Here is a 14,395-nt window from a genome sequence, read left to right on the forward strand (position 1 = left end):
TAATTTGTCACATGTTCCAAATTTTGCTACATTGGCAGGCATTGCTAAATAGGCCATTCGAATGCAATAAAGTTTATAAGTTGGAATGTTTGGGGTTTAGGGAGGCCTCAGACAGTTCACTGTCTTTGGCATGTACTGAGAGACATAAATCCTTCTATGGTTTTCTTGATTGAGATAAAACTATAGGATTGTCGTATGGCTACGGTAAGAAGAAAATGTGGGTTTTAAAATGGGATTGTAACGCCCCAAATTTTTGTAAATTTGGCTTTTGTGATGGTTGAGCATGGAAATATCTGAACAATTGCTTTTGTGTTATTTTGGGATTTAAATGTGTGGTTAAGAGGGTATGTGCTTTGGGGCATGTTTGGGAGGTCCCAAGTTCGAGCCTTAACTTGCATTAAATTTTGGTTTTTATTTAGATAAAGCTTGACCTTTGGTTAATGGGCTTATGAGAATTTATTGGTAGGAACTTAACAGAATGGGCCTGCTGGTCTGGTGGTTAAGTGGAGTGTCAGTCTGCTCAGGGTCCTGAGTTCGAATCTCTGCAATGGCTTTAGGATTATTTTTTGCTGCAAGTTTTCTCTAAATTTTAGGCTTTATCAAAATTTTGAGTTTAGGTTTTAGTGAAAATTAAGGGTTTGCAGTATGTCCTTATTTTCCTTCTTTTTAACAAAAGCTTTTTCCTCTGTCGTTCTCTTCTCCCAAACCCTTGCCACAAAAAATTCTATTTTTTTTCCCCTCTCCTCCGTTTTTCTTTCTTTTCGATTAGTGGTGACGTATTGCTAGTGGATTCTTTAGCTCGGTAAGTATGTTTTTATTAAATTGCGTGACTTCATTTAGATATTGTTTAAAAGGGATTTTATTTTGCTATTTAGGGGATTATCAAGGTTCTGTGGATCGCTAATCGAGTTCTAAATAGCGAAGAATCACCGTTATTCGTTGAAGATAAGTAGATCTTTCGTTTCAGGATTTGCCTATTCTTAATAATCGGACTTAAGAGACTAATTTTAGGTTTGCTATGAGCGATTTTAGGCTTTGGAGTGCTCGTGGTTGGATTACCAGCGAAAATGAACCAGGTGTGTACTTCGATTACGCTGAAAATGAGTTTCAGCAAAATCTGAAAAGTGGCCTGTCGACGCCACATGGGCGCTTGGTCTGCCCGTGTGGTAGCCTGCGTCGCGAGACACGGGCGTGTCACTGAAAACCTAAGCCTTGCGCGCGCCACACGGGCGCGCCTAACACCAGCGTGTGAGGGCTTGTAGGCCGTGTGCGAGGCACGAGCTCAGGCAAATGGGCCGTGTGGGCCTACACGGGTGAACCACACAGGCTTGTGGGAATCTGGGCTAGGCCGTGTGATCCACAAGAGCAAAGCCAATTTCGGCCGTGTGGGCCACACGGACGTGTGAGCCCACGAGGGCAGGGCACTCGGACACATGAGCCCAATTTTTTTGAAATGTTTTGTAAGGTTGCACGGGTCGCCTGAGTTGACTATGACCTGACTGTAGGGGTGGTAAGTGTTACTTAGTCCCCATACTCTGATTGGTTACTGAAAAGTATGTTAATATAAGCATGTGTATCTGTTTGATTCTGTATATCTGCTCTGACATGATGTTGATATGATCTGCTATCTGCATAGTAGCATGCCATGATATTTATGATGCATTGTATTGGGTTGGGATTGTTATGAAGAGAAGGAAGTCTGAGAGGCGATTAGCCTGTTATCTGGCAGCTAAGCTGCATACTTATGATGTGTGCTGCAATGCAGTACCTTATGGTATGTAGGGTTGGATGGGTTGATTAAATCCCCATACTTGGTGTGTAGGGTTGGGTAGGTCGATTCTATCCCCACATGGTGTGATGGGTTGGACGGATATGGTGTGCAGGGTTGGTGGGCATGATATTTCAGATATCTGATCTGTTATGCATGCTATATCTATATGGCTAAGGCCGAATAACTGTATTCTATTATCTATTTGTATGCATGCTGTTTTTGGGGATGTACACACTGAGTTTGCGAAAACTCACCCCTTTTTTATTTTGTTTGTCAGGTAATCCTTAGCAGTAGATGAATCGGTGTGACGGAGGGCCCGATGGTAACCACTGGTAGACATTTACGGATTTTTGAGTAACACTTTATTTTCCCTACTTTATTTAAATATATGTTTTGGGATTAATATGTATTTAGACTCAAACTATTCTTGGGTTTATTTTGAGATTTTAAATTGTTAAATTATTGATTTATGAATTAATAATGTTTTAGCTTCCGCATTAATGAAATGTTTTCACGTACTAATTGGAATAGAGATTTCCCGACTTAAGTAAAGATAATAAACTGAACGATTTTTCACTTGATAAGGTTTCCTTAAAGGGTTTCTTAAAAGTACTCTCATGTGACGCTGCCAGATTCAGCCATAACGTCTAGGCCAGGTTTGGGGTGTTACAGAGATTGATGTTGATTTGGATGGTCAAAATGGTTTTTTTTTTTCCATGGGTTCGAATAGTACTTGTAAGGTGTCTCTCCGTTCGTTTTCGAGAAGGCACATATACATAATGGTAGATAAAGATTATGAAGGAAAACCGTAGTGGTGTACAGGTTTCTACGGTGCTCCTGAGGAAAAACATAAAGAGGCTTTATAGAATCTGATGCAACATTTAAGTGATTGCCCAAATGTTCCTCAATTAATCATAGGGGATTTTAATGAGATTTTATATTCATCGGAGAAGAAGGGAGAGCTAGTTCAAAGTGAAACGCAAATGAGAAGTTTTCGAGATGCATTGGTTGATTGTTCATTGATTGATTTGGGTTATTGTGGTCAGTGGTTTACTTGGGAGAAAGGTTATTTTCAAGAAAACAATATTCGGGAACGACTTGATCAGGGTGTTGTAAATGATGAATAGTCTTTATCTCCAAATTATCGATTGAATCATTTAGCGCACTCATTTTCAGTTCATCGCCCTCTACTAGAAAACACGAATATGGACATTAATTCTTCTCGAGTTTGGCATTTCAAATTTGAGGATGCTTGGCTTACAGAAGATTCATGTGAATTAGAAGTTAAAAAGCTATGGGATACAAATGTGGTTTTGGTTTCAAGCAGATTAAGGAAAGTTGGGCTGGGTCTCGATAAATGATTCAATAAACTAAAAAGAAGTAAGTCCTTGACAAAAGATGAGTTTAAAAGTTGGCTTGTTAAATTGAATGACTTTTTTTTTTCCTACGGATGAAGTGTTGGGGGACATAACAGAGATTAAACTAGCTTTAAACTTAGAGGTAGACAAAGAGGAGCTCTATTGGAACAGAGAGCTAAAGCAAATTGGTTGAAAAATAGATATCGCAACACAACGTTTTTCCATAGGTTCGCATAGCAACGTCAAAGAAATAATCGTGTGGAAAAGCTAATGGATAATAATGGCATCTCTTATGAAATTAATGCTGGTTTACTTTTACTTACACGAAACTATTTTAGTTCTCTCTTTTTGTCAAATGGAACAGTAAATGCAGATGAGATTTTGGCAAGTGTCATATCGTGTATCACCTAAATAATGAATTAGGATCTTGTCAAGGCATTCTCTTATGAGGAGCTTTGCGTTTCTCTTAAAACAATGAGTCCATTAAAAGCTTCAGAAATGGATGGTTTGGGAGCTGTTTTCTACCAAAGATTCTAGCATACTGTTGGAAAAGAGGTAGTGAGTTATTGCATTGAAACATTGAATGGGATTCATGACATTTTAGAGATTAACCGGACTCACATTGTTTTGATTCTCAAGGTCAATAATCCTTAAAATATGTGTCAATTTAGATCGATTAGCTTGTGTAACATTTTGTACAAAATCTTATCCAATATGCCAGTGAAAAGGTTTCAATCAATTTTACACTACTATATTAATGAGGCTTAAAGCATATTTTTTTCCAATGAGGCTTATTTCATATAACATCCTGGCAGCATATGAAATATTGTATTATTTGAAGAATAAAAGATTAGGGAAATCAAGGATATTTGCACTTAAACTAGACATGAGTAAAGCGTATGATACAGTGGAGTAGCCATTTATTAAACTTATGCTCAAAAGGATAGGTTTTTCAGAAATCTTGATTTAGAAAATTATGATGTTCATAGAATCAATTTCTTATTTTGTGGTTTTAAACGGGGAGATTGGTAAATAGTTCTATCCTTCTCAAGTTTTACGACAAGTTGACTTGCTTAGTCTGTATTTGTTCCTAGTGTACAGTAGGGGGCTCTCAGCTCTTTTACTAATAGGTTCATCACAAAGGATTTTAAAGGGTGCTTATATTTATAGACATACTCCACTTATCACGCATTTGCTTTTTGTGGATAACGGATTAATTTTCACAGAGGCCATGACAGTAGGGGTTATGGTACTTATAGACATTTTGGTGATTTATGCTAACAATTCAGGCCAACTAGTAAATTTTGATAATCCATGTACTTTTTTCAGCTCAAATGTGACCCCGGGTAAACAAAGATGACATTTGTCGAATTCTGGGGGTAAATTCCAGTAAAAATCTGGAAAAATATCTTAGGCTCCTTTCTATTGTTGGACAAAATAAAAAGAAAGCATTTAGAGAAGTGAAGGAAAAACTTGTTAAAAGAATGAACAGTTGGAGCTCGAAATTACTATCAATTAGGGTAGAGAAGTTCTCTTCAAATCGGTTTTACAGGCAATACCAATGTTTGCAATGTCTTCTTTTTTATTGCCAAGTTTCTTTTGCAAAAAACTTGAATCTTTACTATCTCGGTTATGGTGGCAGGGAAAAAAAAGGGATGCATTAGTGTACATGGTAATCTTATGTTATCCAAAAGATGAAGGAGGAATGGGGTTTTAGGATCTATCAAAATTTAACATTGTTATGTTAGCAAAGCAAGGTTGGAGATTATTTAAGAATCTAAGATCATTAGTAGTGAGGTTGATACAGGAAAAGTATTATCACAATTCAATTTTTTTGTAGGCTTCACTGGGGTTAAACCCATCATTGGTGTGAAGAAGTATTTGGTGCTCAAAAGCTTTGTTGAGTCCAGGCTTGTGATGGAGGATTGGTTCAGAGCATTCTGTTTCAATTTCGCAGGATTATTGGCTATCGAGTAAAGCTTAAATAAGAATTTTCTCAATTGGGTAGCAAAATTAGATTAGGTAAGTGACCTCATTATACCTCAATTGAACTGTTGGGATCATAATTTAGTTTTCTCAAGTTTTTCATAGAAGGAGGCAAAAATTATTGTGAGTATCCCTTTACCTTTGGCTACTCAAACTGATAAGTTAATTTGGTTTTGAGAATATTCTTGTAACAACCTATTTTTAGGGTTAATCGGAACAGTGGTCTCGAGGTCACCAAATCAGACGAGTAGGTTTGTAAATATTATATTTAATATTTACAAGTTAATTGCGAGTTTAAAAAAGGTTTTTGATATTGTGATTTTTGTTTTATAAGCGATTTATTAAGTTCAAGTGGTATGACCCTAAGGTCAAGTGGGTTTAGAAAATGAGGTATCGAGACCTTGTTTCAAGTGGCAATAAGATGGTATTAAAGTTTCATTGAAAAATTTTATCGTTTTGATAGTTAATTAAGTAAAAAGGACTAAATCGCACAAAGCGTAAAAGTTGTGTTCTATAATTTAAAGATATTAAATGGCTATGGAATTAAAGTGGCAATTATTCCATAATTGTTGATAGTGGAATTCCATGGCTTGATATAATGGAAATTATTAATGTATATTAAGGTTAAATATGGTATTTTGTAATTATAATAAAATAAAATAAAACAAAAGCCAAATTACATGCTATCATCTTCATCAATAGCCGAATGTGAGAAAGAAAATAATGTTCTCAAAGCTTTTAAGGTTCGGCCATGGTTGTTCATGCATGTAAGTCCATTTTGTCTCGGTTTTTAATAATTTTTACGTTTTTGAGATCGTTGCTTTGTGTTCTAGCTAACCCGTACCTCCGAATTCAAAATTGTTAAAGTATTTGGATGATTCCATTGTTGAATATTTGAGTATCTTGATGTTTAATGATAGAAAATAAATCTTTGATGGTAGATTATTGAGTTTTGTTAAATGAATTTTAGCAAAAGTGTCAATTTTTGACTAAATTGTGAAATATAATAAATTATGTGGTAAAAGTGTGAATAAATAAAAAAATATGGGCTGATATGAGCATGTATGAAATTCAGATAGCTTGGGCTATGATGAAATTGACTAAATTTGCATTTTTCGAGCTTAGGGACTAATTTGTAAAAAGGTCAAAAGTGTAGGGTAAAATAGTAATTTTACCAAAATATGAAATTCAGTTAAAATGAATAGAATATAAATTGAAATAGCTGAATTTGATTGATTAGATCAAGTTAAGCCTCGTACGAGTCTATATCAAGGGAAAAACAGAGTTTCAAACTAGTCGATCCATTTAAACGTTTTGACGATCGAGGTAAGTTCGTATGTATTAAGCATTGTTAAATTTATGTTTTTAATTCTTGATATTGTATAAATTGTCTATATGTGATTATTGTTATGATTAATGACTTATCGGCTAAAATGGTACTTAGTGTGCGGTTCGAAATAGCTTCGGCTAAAAGTGGCACTTGGTGTGCAATTTGAGATAGCTTCGGCTATATATATATAAATGGAACTTAGTGTGCAAAGTATCGAGGATGGCACTTAGTGTGCGAAACATCCAGAATAGCACTTAGCGTGCGAGGTATCGAGTATGGTACATAGTGTGCGAGACATCGAAGATGCAACGGCATTATGTATATGTATGAAATGGTAAGGATCGGTACAAGTATGTATAGAAACTCAACTTAATATGAAATCCATGAATGGTAAATCCATGAGCATTGTGAAATGATGTTGTGTTAATTTGGTGAATAATGATATATGTTTATAAATGTATGGATTTCTAGTTGAAAGAAAGGAAGGTGTGGTAAATTTAGTTATTATCATTTTCTTACTAAAACAGTTTTGGATAGCAGTAGTCCGATTTTGAAAATACACAAAAAATAGTAGAAAGTGGGTTATAGATTGAATAAAATATGTAATTGAATCTTCTTGAGTCTAGTTTCTTATAAAAGAAACGATGTAAGCAAAAGAATTTCATATTATGAGATATTTAAAGTTATGTGAGATAGAGTCAGAACAATTTCGAAATCCCCTGCTCTGATTTGATAAAATCATTAAAAATTATAAAAAAAATATTTATAGGTTATAATTTATATGAATATAATTTTTAATGAGTCTATTTTCAATAAAAATAGACGGGAACATAAGCTGAGTCCCGTACTATGAGATAATTAATTTTTAGTGAAGAAAGGTCGAAGCTGTCGAGCAGCGAAAAATGGGTGAATTTAAAGAATAAACTGTACTTATTGGCTAATCAAAAAATTCTAAAAATTTTATGGTAAGAATATATGTGAGTCTAGTTTCAAGGAAAATTAGCGGAACTTAATTTGGAGTTCCGTAGCTCTATATATAAATAAGTTGTGAATGTGACTTGAGAAAACAGCTTGACCTGAACATAAGTAAAAATGCAAATATGGTTGTATTACCTTGAGAAGCAAGTTAATAAATTGCTTATTATTTTCATATGAACTGACTAAGCTTTATAGCTTACTCCCCTTCCTTTTCATCTCTTATAGGTTTATTTAGCTAGCTCGGGTTGGAGATCACCGGAGATTCAATCATACTATCAAGCTACCATTTTGGGTATAAGTATTCAAATACTTAAGTCTATGGCATGTATAGGGGCTTTATCTTTTGTAATTATGTCATTACTAATGTGGCCAAATGTGTTGGCCTATAATGGTTATAGTTCAATTTGTGTATAGCCATGAATGGTGGCTTATGTTGATTATATGATTATACATGTGCCTATGCCATGGAGATGAGGCTTGAGATTGTGTGTATGTAATGAGTTATATTGTTGGTGGTGAATGCTTGATGGTTTAATTGAGATGAGATGATGTGTTGATAACTAAGGCTTGAATGTGTGATATGGGAGTAATCTTATAAACTTTGATGCATGAGAATTAGTAAATTTGAGCTTGACTAAGCATGATATTTTAAGTATGTAAAATATGATATGAGGTTACCATGATCTTGTATTGTTTGTAGATGATTGAATGTTCAAATGTGCCATGTTAATGGTTAATAAAAGTAAGCATGTGAGTTTGTTATTGAGGGTGGCAAATGGCTTGGAAAATAGCCTAAAAATTGTCCACACGGGTCGTGTGTCCCCTGCATCATGTACTTTAGTTTCAAATTGGTCACACGGGCTATGACACAGCCATGTGTCTCAGCTGTGTGAGGGACACGGCTCTGAGGCACTGGCGTGTGCCTTGGCGGTGTGCCCTTATTTTTGTGATGACGTCATAAACAGAGAGTTACATGGGCTGAGGACACGGGCGTGTCCGGAGCCACACGGGCGTGTGACCCTGTTTCATGATGAAATTTTCTAAGTTTTCCAAAAGTTTCCAAAGTTCTCGGTTTAGTCCCGAACCACCCTCGATGTATGTTTTGGGCCTCGTAGGCTTGTATAAGGGATGTTATGCATGTGTATGAATAGTTTTAATTTGGATGAAATTTTATGGTCTGGTTTTGTATGAATGTTTTGATGTAAGTCCGGTAATGCCTCGAACCTTGTTCTGACATTGGATACGAGTAAGGGGTGTTATAATTCTGAAGTCTTCTATGTGAGAAGTGGTTATAAATCCCTAGTTGGGCCATTAACCATGGATATAATTTAGCAAAACACGTATATATATATATATATATATATATATATATATAGATTTGAAGTTTGAATTATCCATCAAAAGCCTAAATTTTACTGTGGAAATTTGCTCAAAATTTTATCTCTACACTACAGAATTTGCATTTTAGAAGAATATCATCAAATAATCGCTGCCCATATTGTCAAAATTATAGCGAATCAAATTTGCATGTTAGTTGTGACTGCTATTTTGTTTAACAAGTTTGGTTAAAATTGGAGTTTTAGTGGCCTAATGAAGTTACAGATGAAAGCTTTTTCGTGTGGTTATGTTGGCTTTTCAAACATTCAAACAATAAAAGAAAGGAAGACATAGCTATTACAATTTGAGCCTTATAGTTTTCCCGCAATAAACTCATACACAAAAGGAAATTGCAAAGTGTTGATGAGGTTGTTACCTTGATTCGTGGTTATGGGCAGTAGTATTAGGATCTGACCTCAAATTTAAGGCATTCAAACCCCTTTGCAATGGTTCATTGGGTTTTTTCACCTCCATTTTGGGTCAAAGTAAATGTTGATGCTAGCTACTCAAGTTCAAAACAAAAAGTAGTATTAGGTATCATTATTCGAGATGAAAACGATCAAATTATGGGTTCTTGTTTTAGAATTCATAACTTGTTTAGCTCAGTAGTTATGGCTGAAGCGATAGCGATTCTTTATGGTCCCTAATTTTCTCAATAAATGGGTTTTCTGTAAGTTGTTTTGGAAAGCGATTCAAGGATTGTCATACTGAAATTACAATAAAAAAAGAAGGACTATTCTGAAATTAGACCGGTTACTTAGGATGTGAAAGCATTATTTCGAAGTTACTTAACATGTTGCTTTAACTTCATTGCCAAATGAGGAAACACCGTCGCACATACAATGGCGGAAAAAGGGATGAAAAGCTCGAAAGATCGTTTCTGGTTTGAAGGTGCACCTGTAAGAGCCATAGGTTTAGCAACATCGGACCTTCGAATCACGCAACCGCCATGAGTTTCTACTTATTGGCTCCTGCTCTTTGGATTGAGGATTTCATCTATCTATTGAAAGATAACATCAATCTCCCATCCTGTCTCATTCTCCATGATTGTTTTGGTTAGGAGGGGTTTGGCCGTTTGGTTTCACTGAAGGGGTTTTTCTAGATGAAGTTTCTAGAAGTTGTTTTAATTTTCTTTTGTTTTTGTTGTTGTGTTTTTTAATTTGCTTTAGATGTTTTATTGTACTTTTTTATCTAGGCCCATAATAATAAACCAAACGGATTATTTCAAAAAAATTCAACATTTAATATTTTAAATTTGTTTGATAATCATTTTAAATTTTTACTTAATATAAAATTTTAACAAAAAAGATTGAATAAGATAAATAAGCGGTAGTTACTTATCACTTAATGTAAAAATATTAAGTTAACTTTTATTTTATTAAAGAATTGAAATAACTTCCATTTTTAAAAGCTCGAGATGTTCAAAGTATCATATTTATCTTTTATCTAAAACTATCCAAAATAATATAAAATATGATATCAATAAGTTTAAAATAAAAATCTTTTAAACATAAGTATTTATTTCTATCAAACAATAAAATTATATTCAATACTTATATTTATTAATTTACAAATTAAATTTAAATGTAAATTTAATACTTACAAAATTTTGTATTAAAATTTTAATAACTAATCTTTTGAACCTTTAAACTTTTAATTTATTAAACACACGTGTTAGCTTTTTCATAATTGCACATAGACAAGTCAAGAGACAAAGAAAATGAAAATTGGAAAAAGGAAAGAGAATTGTACAGAAAAGGTTTTTTATTAATTTAAATATTTTTTAATCTTAGCCATTCATTTAATTAGGGTCAAGAAATTTATATGGCATAAATAAATTTGATTATACGCTGGATTGGATTTGAATAAGGTTGATAATAAATTTTAGGTTCGATTTTAAGGTTTGAATTTGGTTTGAAAAATAAACTTAAAATTTTGTCTTAGTTTGATTTAAATTAAAATTTTAAACTCAAGCTTAACCCAAGATACCTATATGAAATTTTTTAAAATTATTTTTATATAAAAATGACTTATAATATTTTAATATTCGTTTAGATGAAAACGTAGCATTGATGATGAGCAAACATCAACCACTAGCGGTGACTAAAATAAAAGCTGAAAGGGAAATTATTAAACAACACAATATTGCATAATCTTACGTTCTCCAATCTCATAGGAACTGGGATCTACTATAAATACTATACTAGATAAACAGGGCAAGCAAAACCCAAAGAAGATAGAACCTCCACTCAAGTAATATTTGTTGCTGGTGTTGAAGCTCAAAATAGAAACATGGCGAATGGGTTGAATGTCGAAGATGGTGAGTATTCAGAGCCAGTCAGTCCCACTGCACAGTATCTCAACAGCTCAGTGCTCTCCGTTTGCATTCTTGCTGTTTTGGACACCGAAATTCCTATCGATGATTCCCCAGCCTTGGGTTTGCTTAAAATGTCTTCCTTCCTATTAGTCCTCGCTTCTCCTCCCGTATGGTACATATAATAATACATATACATTTATATGTTCCACTTTATTTTCTCTTTCTATCTGTCCATCATTTTTATCATCTCTTTAATGTATACCTATGTATGTTTGAGTGCTTTCTACACGTGTATTTGGGGGTTAAGGTCTCATTTTCAGCTTGGAGTTTCGATATTCAGTTACCCCCTGTAACTATTTGAACTGATCATGAGAAACAGTTTGAAGACGAACATGGGGTAAAGCATTGGAAGAAGGTTGAAGTAAAGCTGGAAGATCATGTAAACATCCCTAATTTCCCCTCAGGATTATCACCACAATCTTAAGACAACCATCTAAGCAACTATCTGTCCAAGATAGCAATGGAACAGCTCCCACATAATCGGCCACTATGGAATATTCATATCATCAAGTACCCTACTAGCAACGCAGCTGGTAATATAATATTCAAGCTTCATCACTCACTGGGTGACGGCCATTCTCTCATGGCTGCTCTTCTTTCTTGTCTACAAAGAGCTGACAATCCTTCGGTTCCATTGACATTTCCTTCACTTACTTCTGCCCCGAACCCAAATCTTTCCGTCAGAGGTACCAGCATATTCAGTAACATTCCTAAAGTGTTACGGTCAGCCTTCAACACTGTATCAGATTTTGGATGGAGCTTGATGAAAAGCAGCTATGTTGAAGATGATATTAGCTTGATAAGATCTGGGAATCCTGGGGTAGAGTTAAAGCCCGTTGTAATTTCAACAATGACATTTTCACTTGATGACATCAAACAAATCAAGACCAAGCTTAGAGTGGTACGTTTTTGGTACTAGCTTTTATCTCACATTTAATAACTCGTTACATCTGCCTAGAGGTGATCATGGGCCGGGCCGGGCCGGATTCGGACCGGGGCCAAATAAAATTTTAGGCCCGTCTACTAGGCCCGAGCCCGGCCCGAAATATGGGCCTAAAATTTTACCCAAGCCCGGCCCGAAATAAAATTACTAAGCCCGAGCCCGGCCCGGCCCGGCCCATATTAATTTTTTTTCTTATTTCATTAAATAAAAAAATTTAAAAATATAATAAATCAAATATATTTAAAAATATTAAAATAAATATTAAAATAAATAAAAATAATACTAAAACAATTCTTAAAACAATACACAAATTAACAATATAATAAAAAATAGTTATATTAAAAATTTAAAATAATTAAAAATAAAATAAAAAAATTATATATTAATATATAATTCAAAATCCAAAATTTATATTTGACGCACACTATACCCTATTACCAAATGTTTTAACTTTAAATCCAAAATCCAACAATGTCAAATCTCCAAACAAAAAGCAAAGTTTTTTTTCTTTCTAAACAAAACCTATTTTATATTCTAATACGATAAATTTGAACTTAAATATATTTTAATCATAAAAGTTAATAACTCAAACATATTTAACTTGAACTCAAGTTAATTAAAATTCAAAATTATTAATTTAAACTTAAAATTGATCGTGATTTAAAATTATTAAAATTAGAAAAATTCAATCAAATGACCCACTTAAATTAAATATAATTATTTTAAAAATCGTAAACAATATTCAAATTATTTATACTAATAACAATAAAAATATTCAAATTAAGGATGCTAGTAACAATAAAAATATTTATACTAAGTGTTGAACAAAAAAAAAAACTATCTATACTAAGTAATAACTACTTTTGTTTATCGAAAAGTATTTTCTTTGTTTGGTTTTATATATTATAAATTAATTAATTTAAAATTTATAATAAATATTATATTTTATTTCAAAAATAAATTTTGATAATTATTAATTTCATTATAAATTTAATATTATTTTAAGATTAAAAAGTTGAACCTTATTTTTTAATACTCAAATAAAATATGAGTAAAAATACAAATAACTTAACTCTAAAATAATAAAAGTTAAAATAATATGAATATTAAATTAAACTTGAATAAATAATCATAAAATGGCTGTAACTTGAAATAACTCAAAATCAAAATCACTTGATTAGAAAATCCCTAGCTTTTAAATCTGAAATTCATATCCACAAGATATAACTCTAAATTATCTCTAATTGAATTATAAATCTAATATATATGGTTTTTATATATAAAAAGTTAAAAGTATATCGTAAGTCCCTGTCTTTTAAATTTTAATTTTTATATTGAAAAATAAAATTTCTTTATTTCTTATATTTCAATCTAATAATTACTACTATTAATAAAATTTACAAAATTTATCATTAATACATCCATACAATTAAACCAACTTCCTAAGAAATATTGTTACATACATCTACTTTTTCAACACAATCTTAAAGAGCGAAATCACTAATATTTTGCATGTATAACAGGCTACGGCCAAATACATCTACAACACAATAAAGAACTCCAGCATGGTAGTCTCCAACATAATTGGACCGGTGGAACGAATGGCATTGGCTAATCATCCAATTAAAAGCTTGTATTCTATGACAGTTGGCGAACCTGAGGTCTGTTTACAGATTATATATACAATCAATCATATGTATATAGTTGATGGATTTGATGAATTTATTTGGTTTTTGCAGAGTCTAACCATAACAATGGTTAGCTACATGGGAAAGTTGAGGGTTGCTTTTAAAATTGAGAAAGACTTCATTGATCCCGAAAAGTTGAAGTCATCTATCCAGAATGCTTTTGGAATGATACTCAAGACTGCACAAGATATTGCTTAATTAATTCAATCTCAATTTCCACATACAAATGTATTCTACCCTTGCTTTGTTTTGGGTTCAGAATAATTGTTTTATATTGACGGAAGAATTTTAAATACATGCTATGTTTTACTTCAATTACATAAGATGTTTCATTTAAAAAGAAAAATATTTATGCAAATGTGTGTTTATAAAATATTTATGTGTATATGTATTTATCTTTTAAATGAATGGTAAGTTTTCAAAAGAAAGTGGTAGGGTTTTTATTTCTACAAAATGACTTTTTAACACTTTATTTTTAAGCTGTAAAAATAAATCAATTTAATCATTTTTTTCTTTATTTAGATTTTTATTTTTATTTTTATTAAATTAGCGTAATCATATTAAAAAAGTTAACAGTACCATTAACA

At 32.7% G+C, this 14,395-nt stretch overlaps 1 pseudogene; it reads left to right on the forward strand.

The window, feature by feature from the left end:
• The first annotated feature begins 11,092 nt into the window (after positions 1-11,092).
• On the forward strand, positions 11,093-14,006 carry LOC108459055 (wax ester synthase/diacylglycerol acyltransferase 6-like; annotated as a pseudogene).
• Positions 14,007-14,395: the final 389 nt, after the last annotated feature.

This window comes from Gossypium arboreum, chromosome 4, assembly GCF_025698485.1.
Source record: "Gossypium arboreum isolate Shixiya-1 chromosome 4, ASM2569848v2, whole genome shotgun sequence".
In the NCBI taxonomy this organism is placed as follows: domain Eukaryota; kingdom Viridiplantae; phylum Streptophyta; class Magnoliopsida; order Malvales; family Malvaceae; genus Gossypium; species Gossypium arboreum.